We start from the raw sequence: 14,849 nt of genomic DNA on the forward strand, positions 1-14,849 counted from the left end.
TTTCTCACAAAAAGAATATTTATAAATGAACGTAGTATGAATTGTGAAAGGTGTACGATTTAGGCAAAATTATTTTATGTTAAAATACTAATTATTTTTTAAAAGTTTTTATAAATTTTCGATAATTTTAACAAATAAATTATTTTTATATTACCCTATGTAGCTTAAGTTTAGTCCCAAGTTTGAAACACTTAGAAATATTGACACTACGCTACCAAATTTTGGTATAGATGATTCAAAAATGTAAAAAAAATGTTTCGTTTGAAAAATTAAACAACTTTTGTTTAAAACTTTTTTGTTTAAGTTTCCATTTTTTTCTCCAAAACTATGCAACTTGTTAATTTACAGAACAAATATTAAAATAATATGTTATTATACTCTGTATATATGAAATATATATCAAGGTATACCAAGTTTAGTTCCAAATTTTGGTTTAGTTATTCATAAAATCATCTAATTATAGTCCAAACCCCATTGTCCGTCCGTCAACACGTTAACTCAACAACGAAAAGAGATATAAAGCTGAAATATTTATAGCGTGTTCAGGGCGTAAAAAGTGAGTTTAACTTCATAAATAAGCAACATAGGGCAAATGGGTCTTGGACTCGTAGGACCCATCTTGTAAACGATTAAAGTTAGAATAAAAGTTTAAATTTAAAAAAATGTTTTTTTATAAAATAATAAACAACTTTTGTTTGAAATATTTTTCGTAAACTGTTTCCCCGCGAAAGCGTAAATTAAGACAAAACTTTGATGCCCGTTTTCAACTATAAAAGAAAGGCAGTTGAAAATTTGCAGGTGGCTTAAACTAGTAATCTAGTGAAACATTCTCGAAAGAAAATTCTACAAAATACTTTTTCGAGCCAAAATTGTAATAGTTTTTAAACTCTTCTAATTATATAAAACAATATTAAAAGTACTGACATTTATACAGGATATTTCCACAGTTAATTCAGTCAATTGTTTGTTTTCACTTGTTAATTTACTTTAACCTTGTAGGCAATAAATGTACATATTAAAGTAATATTTCAGATAAAAATTCACTTAAATCTCAATAGAAGGTGAAAAAATAAAATTTATCTTTAAATTAAAAATTTTCAAGGTCAAATTTTTAAGATAATTTTTCTTCTGTTTACACAAAAGCATTAAAATCATTTATTGAAGCGCTGCAATTAAAATCAAATCCAAAAGTCCAAGGTATATGACCCACAAACATCCACACCCACTAAAACATGCTTCCCTCTTATCTTCGAGCAATTTCTTTTCTTAGAAAGAAAATGTCGCAATGATATAATGTTTTTACATTTAAGAATCAATATAATAAAAAAAGTCATTATGTAAGTTTTGTTATCAGTGATAAAATAATTAAATTGAACTTTGAAATCGATACTTGAAATGTATATATTGGCAAAATTATTCATACTTTTTTTATTGAAAATTTTACACTTACGCAGTTTTACAAGAATTAAAAATGAAATCCAGAAGTGTCAATTTTGCTTGGAAAGTGAATATCTTGGTCCAAAAATCATTTTAAAAAGAAAGCTTTAAGCGTTCTTAACAAATAACTTTTAAAATTTTGGAACGCTTCTAAACTTCATATAAAATTTAGGACCATTTATCAATTTTTCAACCCTTCATTAAAAGCGACAAGGTGTGATGAAAACTTTTAAGCCAGAGATTCGAGAACTAGAAAGAACAAGTTTTAAAATTAGCTATTTCGAGTCAAAAGTTGATGATTTTTCGCAGAGATATAAAGATAAAGTTTTGTGTAAAGGATCGAATTTTTATTTGCATGGCGGATATTTTGGAGTCCGCCATTTTTTAAATTTAGCCTTAATATTCACAAGTTAGTTTTTTACCTCAATCAAAAAAAATTAAAAGAAACCTGATTATATTAAAACAATCAAGTATAACAAACATTTGAGAAGAATATGTTATAGTTTTTATGACGTTAGCCTATAAAACATTGTTATGTACCATAATTTGTTAGGTAATTTAATACAATAGATGTCTAATAAAAATAATACATTTTTATTACTTCATTTTACTGCATGTACCTAATATTTAATAGTTGGTAGCGTACATAATACAAAATACATCCGATCCGCGGAAGTGCTGATTCATAGAATTACCATCAACAGAGAGAAGAGATGCCATGCCATGCCATGCTTGGTTCTTTAACTTTCTTTAGTTGGCAAGTCAGTCAACCAACCACTTATTATTATTATTATCTTATGTATTATTACTCTAGCAAGTTTATTTCTGTCCTACCTCTATCTTCTTTATTCCTATATCAAATTCCATGATTAACTCCTCATTTTTAAGCTTATTTGTCTAGGTTTGACAAAAAATATACTCACGGTCTAAAAATGTACCGCTTAGGGAAAAACACGATAGAAAAATAATTTTAACGAAAAAATATCATAAATTTAAATCATAAGTTTATTAGGCAAACATGTTAGTTTTTACAGATGCTCTCTTCTCTTCTTTTTTTAGCCACGAGTACAGGGTAGCTACAGATAAAGGTAACTACAGGAGTGGAATTCTGCACGGGTCGAGCTAGTTATTATTATAATACAAAAATGTTTCTTAATGTAACTTTATTGGTTTTTATATTCTTTTTGTTACCAAATACGATATGTTTTTTTTAAATTTAAACCTCATTTTAATTTTTATGCGGTTGGATATTGAATTATGTATGACCAATACATAATTGTCATGCAATTGTGTCTAAGTGTGTCTGTCTACAATTTGAAATACTTATTGGAGTCTACTGTCTATTGTAGAATCTAGGACGCGGTCGATTCGAGAGACTTAAAGTTTGCGTTATTTAATATTTCCTCATTTTTCAAGGATTCAATAATATATCGATGAAAAATGACTGAAATTAAAATCGATTGGAAGTTAAAATATCCTTGCTTGTTATAAAATTTGATGATATCTGATATATTTATTATTTATTAATAAATACTAACTGATAAGGCTTCTTTAATAAAAGATAAAGTTAGGGTTGAGATCTTCAAACTAAAATTATTCTCACGATTTTATTTTCTAAACTACAATTACAGACTATCATAAGTTAGTTTATGATTGATTAACCGATTGATTTGTCGGTCAACTCGAATGTAGTTTTGAACGGAATTAACGATCGATATCAAACGATATGTCTTCGTTCTGATAATAAATCGATCAAAAATTTCTTTAGTATTCACTCTGTCTAAGGTAAGTCCACAATTGGATACATTATAATCGTTCGAACTGCCCGAATACCGAAAGGATGAACTTTTTTATCTTTTATTAATTAGCAATCTGTTTCTGAGACTTCATCAGGTTTCATGGCATCAGGGTCAAACCGTACAGTTCAGGGAAAAGGTTATATCGTGTAATTGATTCTATGGAATCTAGACACTTTTTACTAAAGCTTAGCAATCAATTACTGCGTAAGTTATCGGGTTTACAACAAAATGCTTCAAACAAAAAAGTTTGCATTTTTGTAAAGAATAACTTTCTAATTTAAAGTGTTCGTCTAATGTTTGCCAGTTAAGAATCAGAATGAAGTTGAAATTGAACCTGAAAACTTCAAATCAAATGCCGGCATAAGATGTTTGCCTTTGAAAATAACATTCTTTTTCATGAGATTCTTAGACTTGTGGGGAAAGTCTGCTGATCTTTAACCATAGGGCTTTTCATTTTAAAATTACGATTCACATTTGTTTCGTACTAAATGATTTATAACCAATGTAATAAAATGAATAACAAATATCTTCTATCTTAGTCCTACTTATTGCTGTCAGTACGAAAAAATAAACTCTGCACTTGCGCTTATGACATGATGAAAAGGCCTATTCGAACAGACAAACAGACAGTTCATTACAATGTACAGATTATGTCATAATGAAAAGATTGTCGTCACTACAGTAAGGTTAATTCCTTTGCTTCAGTTACTTTTAATGAAGTTTTATTTTTCAAAAAGATTTTCCAATAAATTATTCATAAATGACCTAAGGCTATTGAAGGTGTATAATGAACGTACAGTTTTGTTTGTAAACAGGTTTTTTGACTTTACATAATTAATTACAAGAAATTAATTAATTATCAATACAAAGTACATTTACTTGAATGATGAATCACCTAGTAGTATTAAAAACAATCCGTTGTTGATTAATAAACTTAAATGATTATACCAACGAACACAGTAAACAAAAGCACACCTATATTCTTTTAAAAAGATTGATACAATTAAGGATATGCACATTACAATTTTTTATGTTAAAAATATTTAACTAAATGGGTGGAAATATTATTTTTATACCTTTTTTTATAAATATTAACTTTTTAAGATCGTAGGTAAATACAACGAATTTTAAAAGGTAATCAAATTAAGATGCAGTATCGTTAAGGATCACAGAGTCATCTTAAACCTTTTGGAAACATCTTTAACAAATTTAAAAAGGCAATCAAATCAAGATGAAGTATTGTTAAGGATCACAGGGTCATCTTTAGCCTTTTGACGGTTATGAGCACATAAAGATCACGAGGACCTTATGTGCAAAAGACATAGGCTCACTGTTTGTATTAGGAGGATATAAACAAATTGATATGTTAAAAAATATTCAAGTTTTCTGCGACGAAATACAAAATATTAGCATTTTGTTTACCCTGGATAAGTTTTTCGATTTAATTTCAACTTGTACCACTCTGAAGACAACCGGCTCGTAAAAATGACGCTAACTTTCTCCACGATTTCTCGACTGTTTCATAAAATTAGATGTATTTACTTTCAGCTACCGAATTTTAATGTTAATTTAAAATATTTTTTTTTAAATATATTAAATATCTGAAACCATAAAATAATGTCATAATCGAATTTCATATGGTATATTAAGTAGTTAGTTTTACCACAGATATTTAATACAGTTTTTTTTTGCTTTGGTTACCAAATTTTGATCACACAGATATTATACCAAAGATATTATTATTTCATGATTTAGATGTGGGTTGATATTGTTAACTAGGTGTATATTATAAGTTAACTAGCTGTGAACTACCCGCTTTGCTAGGCAAGATCCCCACTTGCACCCCTTCCTCCACATTTCCTTACGTGGGATAACAGTTTTGTAATGTACACGTCATGCTCTTTTATTTGATACCCCACTTAGGTATATTTGTAAATATTCGATAATTCCTTAAAAAAAACCGCATCAAAATCCGTTGCGTAGTTTCAAAGATTTAAGCGTACAAATGGACATAGGGACAGAAAAAGCGACTTTGTTTTATAATATGTAGTGACTACGTCATTATAAGAATTTTTGATTGTTATCAATATTCTAAGATCAATTGTGCCATAATTCTGTTTCTTAGCTAGAACACGAGTTCAGGTACGGAACCCTTAACTCGCACTTGAAACATATATACGAACACTATTAAATTACCTTTTTATGCATAGATGTAATATGCAAGGTATACTAAGTTTAGTCCCAAGTTTTTCCTTACTGCATTTTGAAGATGGTCGATAATTTTTTCAGTTTTTTTCGGGTGCGGAACCTTAAACTTGCTTTTGAAACATAGCTAAGAACACTCTCCGTTAAATTACCTTTCAAACGAAACCAGAAAAATTAAAATAGGTTCATTCGTTTAGGCGCTACGATGCCACAGACAGACAGACACACACACACACACAGGGAGTGGGAAATCAATTTGTTTAAGGTAATTGTTATTCGAAGGACATACGTTTCAATATCAATAATATAATCTATATAAAATTTCGTGAAGATAAAAGAACTATAAATAGTCATGAAGTTTCGGCTTTGTTTTATTCGAAATAATAAATACAAAAAAGAAACACAGTTGAATACCATTGACCTTCAAAAATATAAAACTGTGATGTCTTATAAGGAAGTTGTCACAACATTATATAAATATATACATTTAAGTTTAACCTTTATGGTTATCAGATACAGTGAGTTTCAAAATTCATTGAATCCAGAAATAAGAAGAAAAGCTATAAAGTTGAATTTAGCGAGTTCTTTTTTCATGAAGTTTCGTTTTCTAACATGATAATAGCTATGAGGATGCATTTTTGTTGACTTTGAATACATAGTTATTGAAATAAATAGCATGATACTCGAAATGAAATTTTATTGTAAGAAACTAGCTGAAATTGTATATTAAGAAACTAGATGACCCGGTGAATTTCATTTCATTTCCCACCTCCTGTTTAGTCAAGCTCGCTAAACATTAATTTTACTACCTCTTGGATAGTCCTTAGGTCTTCATCCTTACTGAATTCTTTGGCAATGAAGCTCGCAATTGAAGCTAACTCAATTAATAATTATTCACAATACCTGAATAATAAATAAAACTTCAATATTATTCAAATATCTGTTCACAATTTTAGATAAATATGGTGGGAGCGCAAATAAATACATTAGTGCATAGCAAGATAATATAATGCGTTTCCACCATTTATTGCATTGAATTAGTAATTTAATTAATTGCATATAATTTAAAAAATATAATTAACAAAAATACAACAGACTTACATTTCGCTAAATATCGTTAGAATGTATAGTTTTTAAAATTGGTAAAATCGAATAGGAAAAGTAATTTCTTGGATTCCTTATTGAAATTTTAATAATTGTCTGCTAAGTAAAATAAACAGGGTTCCGTAGCTTTTGAGTCCTAAATACTTTGGTTCTATTGAATCACCAAGGGCTTAGTCCTAAGCAATATTTCGACAACATGTCTAGTAAAAACTAACAAAAGGGCTTTTAATTTTAGAGTAAGTAGTTGTAAACATTTTTCTGTAGCACAGTGTACAAAAAAAAGAACCCAATTTTAATAAATTCTTTTTAGTTAGAGGAGTAAAATAAGTGCGTGGGATGCTAAAAGGTTACACATTTATTTTCTGATTCTTTTTATAATATAAATTAATCAAAATTTATTATATGTGTTTATAAAACAAATAATGGTATTAATTTGATATTGACCTCTTTTCAAAACTCAATGAAAGAGAGTCATCAAACAGCCAACAGATACAGCCAGCACAAACCAGCCCATCATCATAAAATAAATTATTTGTTTATTAAATTGATTCATATTCATTCATGAATTTTATACCATTATACAAAAAAAAAGTCGTGAACAACAGAGCTTCATCACTATAGTCATATTCCTCCCTCATTATATATTTTTTATTAAAAAATATGCTATTTTTTGGAATGGGGTTTGACTTTGACAAATTTTTGAAAACATACAATATAAAAAAGCGTCCAGGGAAAGGGGGAAGTTGATATCTCCAAAAATTCATCCTTGATACTAACTCAATCTAAACACCCATTTACAACCTATAATTCAATTTGGAGAGGATTTTCTGAAATTCAAGGTCATAAAACGTCGAAAGAAAGATTTTTCGTCAGTGAATTCTCTCCAAATTAACCTCTACCCGTCTTACTTAATTTCAGCTGACTTGAGTTCAGTCCCCTTGGGGATGATGTCCATGAAAAATTAGACATCTCTCCATACATAGTGTTCTGGGGATCATGAAACGGATTTATAAGAGACTCCCACCTTTCTCCGTTGACTTTAGATATAGTACATATGTCTATATTTTCGGAGAAATTATGAGTAAAAAATTTAATGTATGCTTTCTATTATTTAATTTAATTAAAATACCACTTGTTTTTATTACGAGTATTGAATGTATCGAGTATCATTTGTATACCGACAATCAATTTATCTATGAAGACCAACCTAATTTTTTTTTATAAAGTAGGTTACGAATTATTATTCATTCATTTAGCGCCATAGTGGTATAAAAGTTAGAAGCGTCATGAAACAATTGATTTCAAGACACCTGAATTTGATTTTTTCTTTTCTTTTTGAAATAAGGTAGGTATGAAGTACGGCAAGTGAGAGCGATTAATGCCTAGAAGGAACGACGTGACAGCTGCAAAGAATGACTTTTTTTGAAGGCCGTGGAAAAAAGAGGGCTTTTACAGGACTTTCACTGTGCCTGTATTGTTCCAAGGTATTGATTTTTGGAGGTCGATACAAAAACAAAAATTCTTTATCTTTAATATCATCGTCTTAACGTAAATTTTCGAAAACGTTACTCACAATACCATTGGTTTGAACCAACCCATGCCCACCACAGTTAGAGCTTTATGTAATTTGTCGTATTCTAGATTCTTATCTAGGGAATTCAAAGTTTTAAGTCAAGTTGAGTTTAATTAAATCACGAGGGACAAACAGTAATTATAAAATACCTCTCATTTAAAATTCATCTAAAAACTAGTAAAATAAACAACAATTTCCGAAATATTTCAATTGAAACGAAAAATGTAATTACAATTTTGTTGTAAATAATTAATGTAATAAAAAAAAAAAACCAACACAAAATAAAAATACTGTCCTTGCATAAATCATTTAAAAAGCGTGACTCCGTTCATTTAACCTAGTAAATAAAAATAATATTAAAAAGTAAAAAAAAAACAATTGTACAGTTATGAACACTGAGTACCTGAGTACCAGTATCTATTAGTCCAAGCAAATTAACAATTTGTTATTGATGTATTTTCTCTTAATTCTGAAACCAGCAGTTTCTCAACGAAAAGTTATGCATTTTTAATTATAATAAAGTCGAGACCCGTACTTTCAACGCATTTTTATACTATATTTAACACATTTGTGTAAAAATTTGCCTAAATTTAGAAAGAAACTTTTTGATGAAACAAATTTTTAAAGTTTGCTAAGGATGTAGAAAGGTTGAGTCCGTAAACGAGCAACATATGTCAATTGGGTCTTGTGTCCGTAGGACCCATCTTATAAACCGTTAGAGATAGAATTAAAGTTTAAATGTAAAAAATTCAACTTTTGTTTGAAACATTTTTTAGTAAACATCACTGTTTACCCGTGAGAGCGCAAATTATGCGAAAAGCTAGGATCTATTATATGGGATATCAGTTATAAATGTGTGACATATATGTATGTGTAATGTGACAGACTAATCAACACTTTCTATACATAGTATTCAACAATTAACTTAGTCAATTGTTTGTTTTCACTTGTTGATATGTTATATTTAATCCTAGTTTATCAAGGACGTTCCCAAAAAATCACGTCGTCACAATTCAGCAAAAAACTGATTTTTTTAGATTTTAATTAAAAATTTAGAAACAGAATTTGAGTAACCAAATGTCTTATTTGCTTGGAGTATAGTTATGAGTTTGAAAAACAGAATACTGTAAAAAAATAAGTACTAATTTAATGCTAATATTTGTTTTTGTGTGCTGATTTAGGTACTGATTTCTCACATTTAAGCAAATTTTACTTAAAAATGTTATTATTTCGTTTTTATATGTCATTTAGTAATTTATTTTATTTTAATGTAAATAATTTATGTAATAATTACTTAAGATTCTGATGATCTTGATTGCATTATTGTTTAATGATTGTGAAACTCAATGAAGGAAAGAGTTATGACACCTTTTAAAATTGTAATACAACTTAATTACGGAGATTTTCAATCAAAAATGTCAAAGTTAGAAAGCAGGAAAAAAAAAGGGATAATTAAGAAAATAAGCTTATTTCATCTTAGATAAGAAAACATTATATTTTTTTTTTTTGAAAATTTCAATAAAACGGAAAACTTAATAAATTTTCAATAATAACAAGTGAAAACAAACATTGACTGAGTTAATTGTTGAAATATCATGCATAGATAATGTTGATTACTCTACCACATTACACATACGTACATGTCAAACATACTTAACTGATATCCCCATATAATAATACATACTATACAATTTACGCCTAATGAGCGCCCTCACGGGCAAACAGTGATGTTTACGAAAAAATGTTTTTAGCAAAAGTTGATTATTTTTTGATAAGGAAGATTTTTTACATTTAAACTTTTGTTCTAGCTGTAACGGTTTACAAGATGGATCCTACGGACCCATAGGTCAAGACCCAATTGACTTATGTTGCTCATTTACGAACTTGACCTCAATTTTTACGTCCTGAGTACGCTGTAAAAATTTCAGCTTGATATCTTTTTTCGTTTTTGAGTTGTCGTGCCCACAGACGGACGGATGGACAACCGAAAATTAGGTAACTAATTAGGTAATTTTATGAACACCTAAACCAAAATTTTCTTCATAGTATCAATATTTTTAAGCGTTACAAACTTGGGACTAAACTTAGTATACCTTGCATATTACATATATGCATGTTATAAAAAGTTGCGCACTCTCGCCAAATAATGTTAACGTGGAAATAGAATATTCCAACTTAAATAATCTTACATAGAGGAAGATAAACTACGCTATCTGATCCAGAAAACCGGGCGGGATAGTCAAGAGTTGGGTTCGTCTCATGGTCGAACAAGCCACTCCCTCTCTGTATCAAAGAACCCACACATTATTATTGGAAATTCCGACCATTGATAAAATGATTCCGCCTTTGGCGCTAATCATAAGTTTCTAATCCATTTAAAAAAAATTAGTGCATCGTCCGGGAATCGAACCCGGGCCGCCCGCGTGGCAGGCGAGCATTCTACCACTGAACCAACGATGCTCTTATATGTTGAAATGCAAATGTAGCTTGATATCTTTTTTCGACAGACGGACAGACAACCGAAAATGGCCTAATTAGGTGATTTTATAAACACCTATACCAAAATTTTGTTCCTAAAATTAATATTTTTAAGCGTTACAAACTTGGGACTAAACTTAGTATACCTTGCATATTACAATATATGCATGGTATAAATATGGAAAATTTTCAAATATTGAATTTATATCAAGATGTTTGGTGTGTTAAAAATAAATTTTATTACAATTATTTTTCATATCTTATCAAGAGAAAAACACAGGTGATAAGCTTTTGATACCTTTAATAATAAAGTGAAGTCAAGTAAATGACTGTGACGTTCATGTAATAACATAATTAGTATTATTGTTTTACAATGTTCAATTTTTATTGGATACAAGAAATTAATTTTTTTTTTAAACAATAACATCCTTTGCGTTAATTTTTATTTACTATAATTTTGCATCGTCTCAATATAAAGCTATGTTCAGATGAGCGATTAAATGCGTGATAGCATGTGAACACCTAAATTCTTTAAATAGAACTATAGTAAACAAACTTAAACTAGGTTTTAGCAGGCGTTGAAAATAGACGGACTTTTAAAAATTACAAGCGATCTTTTTGATGTTAAATGATCAAAAATACTTAGGGTAGCTTTACTTGAGTTCACAGCGCCACGATCGATTTGGGTGTCCTCTCCCCCTCTATGCTACCTGCCAATATCTATCACTTGTGTAATAATATTGCCTACATTTTTAATAAATACAAATTACTATTTATTCTAGTCTAGTTATTAAATTTTTGCATCAAATACATCTTTATTCATTCAAATTGATGTCATTGCAATTTCTAGCTGTCATAAAATGGCTTGGTGCCGTCTTCTTGTAACAATAAGAAAATCATTAATTGAATTTAAAAAATTTATAAGAAAATGATTTTGATTATTTTTCACAGTATACTGGAATAATTAAAATAACATGTATATATAAAATTGAATGTTATCATCAATAGAAATGTTATCAGCAACAACCTTGATAGAACACACGGGCAGCGGTTGTGACTACGGCAGGGGTTAGGTTGACTGAATGCTTTTAAATGTTATATTTTATGATTAACACAGGTGTTGTTATGATTCAATAAAATTATTATTATTTCAATTTTAATTTTTTTTTATTGCTTACATGGGGGTCCATAATTGAACACATAAAAATACATTTATTAACACATCTTGCAGACATTCTAAAATACTTCTTAGAAAGAAAACTAAAACTTATAGAAACAAATTCGTGACAGTCGTGAAATCTGAGATAAAACTTTGCAATTTTTTAAGTTTACCACCGATTAAGTCATAAAAAACTGACTTTAGGAAAAATCGTAAAAACTTAAAAAGGGATTTTGACTTAGTAGAAATATCTAGAGTAATTAAAATCAAATTCATTTTATTGTTAGATAGTTTCCAAGCTTTTTTGATTCCCCGTTTTTTAGAATTTTTATTATGAAGGCTTAAAACAATTGAACAACTGAAACAATCACGTGTTTTGGTTTGATGGTGTAATTTATATTTCTTAAAAAATACATTTGCAACATAAATTAATTTTTAAAGATTTTCTAAGATTCAGCAATAAAATTACAATATTAAATCATACTTAATCAACAGTAAATTTTGTAACAGCAAGATTGCAAAAACCTTCCTGACGCCGCGCCGACCGTTTTAAACTTATAATTGTATGAAACATGTATTTAAATTCATTTGGATTACTTATCTAAACAAGATTATAGTTAGAATTTTCTATTCTGTTCATGCATCACGCAATAAATATTGAAAAATTTCTTTGCAATATTCCAGTAATTCTTTTAAGCTATATTTAAGGTATTTCCAGCAAGGTGTTTGTAATTCCTATGCTAAAACTATGGAAAACACTTTTCGACAGAATAGGGCTTTTACTATTAAATCCCAAAGTTTTAGAATTTTTTTAGACAATGTTCGCCAAAATTAATATCTCGGAAATAAACCGACGTGATAACGAATAAAAACATAAGGATTCGAATCCATAATTGATACCGTATTGATTTTCCATAATTATACGCTTCATCTTTTTTTAGCGAGTATTTAAAACTCTAAAGCGGCTAAAAGCTTAAATAGAATCTTAATTTTTAATGTCTATGCTTTCTAAACAAGTAAAATTATGAATTTTTGAATACTTTGTAATTGTACAACAATAAGAGAATAATCTTCTGTTGAACTAAACTATTGAATAAAATGAAATTACAATCAAAACAAAAATTCTACAATAATAATTCAATTTGAAATCATTGTAGGTAACGACATCTGTATATAAACAATTACACTAATACTACACATCATAGACACAAACCAATTTAAAATTTATAATAATAAATTGTACTTTAGTTTTTTCGTACCAAAATGCTAGAATAAATTTTTATATTGAATTGACCTTCTTAGAAAATTCAAATTAATTGTAATTAATTAACAATCTGTTTTAGTTAATACTTAATTACAATATAATGATTATAATAATAACAATAATAATTATAATAATAATATATGAAGAATGTTCTTAGAAAAATTAACTAAAAAAATGTGAAGTTAGATTTGTACACACGAGAATATGAGTTTTATAATTGAAAATGATTTTAAAATGTAATCATCAGATGATTACTCAAGGAAATAAACAACAGCAATAATTATTTATAAAAACTTAGGTAATATTCTGGGCCTATGCTAAAATCTTTTAGATCTTTCTGACAATTTTTGGTAGATATGTTTAATATTAACTGAACGTTAAGAAATGTATGGCGTTTACTACAATGCTGGTATGAGACAGATACGATAGTATATGTTAGCATAAGTAATATTATACAGTATTGAATAGGGCTGTTATCCACCAGAAGTATTGTGATATCGCCAACCAGTATGGATCTGACACCCATACTGCATTGATTTGTCCGCCATAGCTATTGCTAATTTTGCCAATACATAAAAAATTTCTTATTTTGGGGGACATTTAACGCTTTTATTTTTCTTAAATTTTACTATTTGTTATTCGATCATATTATTGGTCTGTGGTCAGTAATTTTTTTGATTAAATATAGAAATATTTTGATTGAAATTTCACTTAATCAAAAATGAGTTAATTAAAGAATAAACAATTTTATAAAATATTAATATCATAGATAAAAATAATATTAATTATGTCAGTCATATTTAAATTATGTAAAACTATAATTAAATAAATAATATACTTATTTGGGATAAAAATATATAAACATATTTGTAAGGTTTAAAATTTGTACAGAGTGTCACAGTCAATTGATATCCAAAAGACAAAATTTATGACATAATTCACAATCTTTGAGTGGGCAACACTGTTTTGTTCGACAATCGCTTTGACAGCAGGCAGTTGCTTTGTGTTTAGCTTGGTTTGCCATTCTATAATAAATAAACTCACGCGAGAGCGCTTGCAAATTGTTGAAATTTTTTATTTTTATAAAAATTTATGAAATGTTTAATTAAATTCACGTAATAGACCTGTTAATTGGCTTCGTGCGATCTAACCTTATAAGATTATTTTCTTTGAAGATATGTAAAGTTACTTGTCAACGCACATAAACCAGAGACATTTTGGGAGGTTATTTTCGAAAAACGACCCAAATTGCTCAGAAAGTGTATGGATATTGGACATTCGAAATCATATTCAAACATTAATGGTGGCATAAAATTATCTTTCCAATAAAGTCAGTCCCATTGATATTAAAAACAGTATCCTTTTTATTAAATTAAAATTCCGAACCTCTAAAAAAACATCCTTTACAAGTAAATGCAACAGAAACAAAATTGAGTTTTCAGCCAAACTTTTCTTATAACTTAAACTCTAATAAATTCATTTTCTGGTTGTTTCGGATAATCCATTATAGATTATAAACCAGCTATCGAAATTAATTTTGTAAATTTGCACAAGTTCATTCACAAATAGCTTAAGACTAGAAGTAAGTAAGTATTTACTCTAAAAACATTGTTAATTGCCTTGGTAGTTAAAATTCTAAATAAAATAAACAGAACATAATAAAATAAAAGTTAGTAACCTTGTTTCACTTCATTACTGAAATAATGACTGACAACAACACTTTAGTGTTATTAATATTTGTAAATATTTTTTTAATATTATTTATCAAGATTTCACGTTTTATTATTCTAAAAAAAACATGTTTTTAGAATGTTTCCCTTGTAAAATAAT

General features: G+C 28.3%; 1 protein-coding gene and 1 non-coding gene across 8 annotated transcripts in view; both read right to left on the bottom strand.

Annotated features, from left to right (window-relative positions):
* LOC123292321 (serine/threonine-protein kinase MARK2-like) overlaps nt 1-14,849 on the bottom strand; it is a 109,114-nt gene that overhangs the window by 43,555 nt on the left and 50,710 nt on the right. The window lies entirely within an intron of this gene.
* On the bottom strand, nt 10,508-10,578 carry Trnag-gcc. Its single transcript has one exon. It is a non-coding gene; the product is annotated as a tRNA-Gly (tRNA).

Source organism: Chrysoperla carnea, chromosome 2, assembly GCF_905475395.1.
Source record: "Chrysoperla carnea chromosome 2, inChrCarn1.1, whole genome shotgun sequence".
NCBI lineage: Eukaryota > Metazoa > Arthropoda > Insecta > Neuroptera > Chrysopidae > Chrysoperla > Chrysoperla carnea.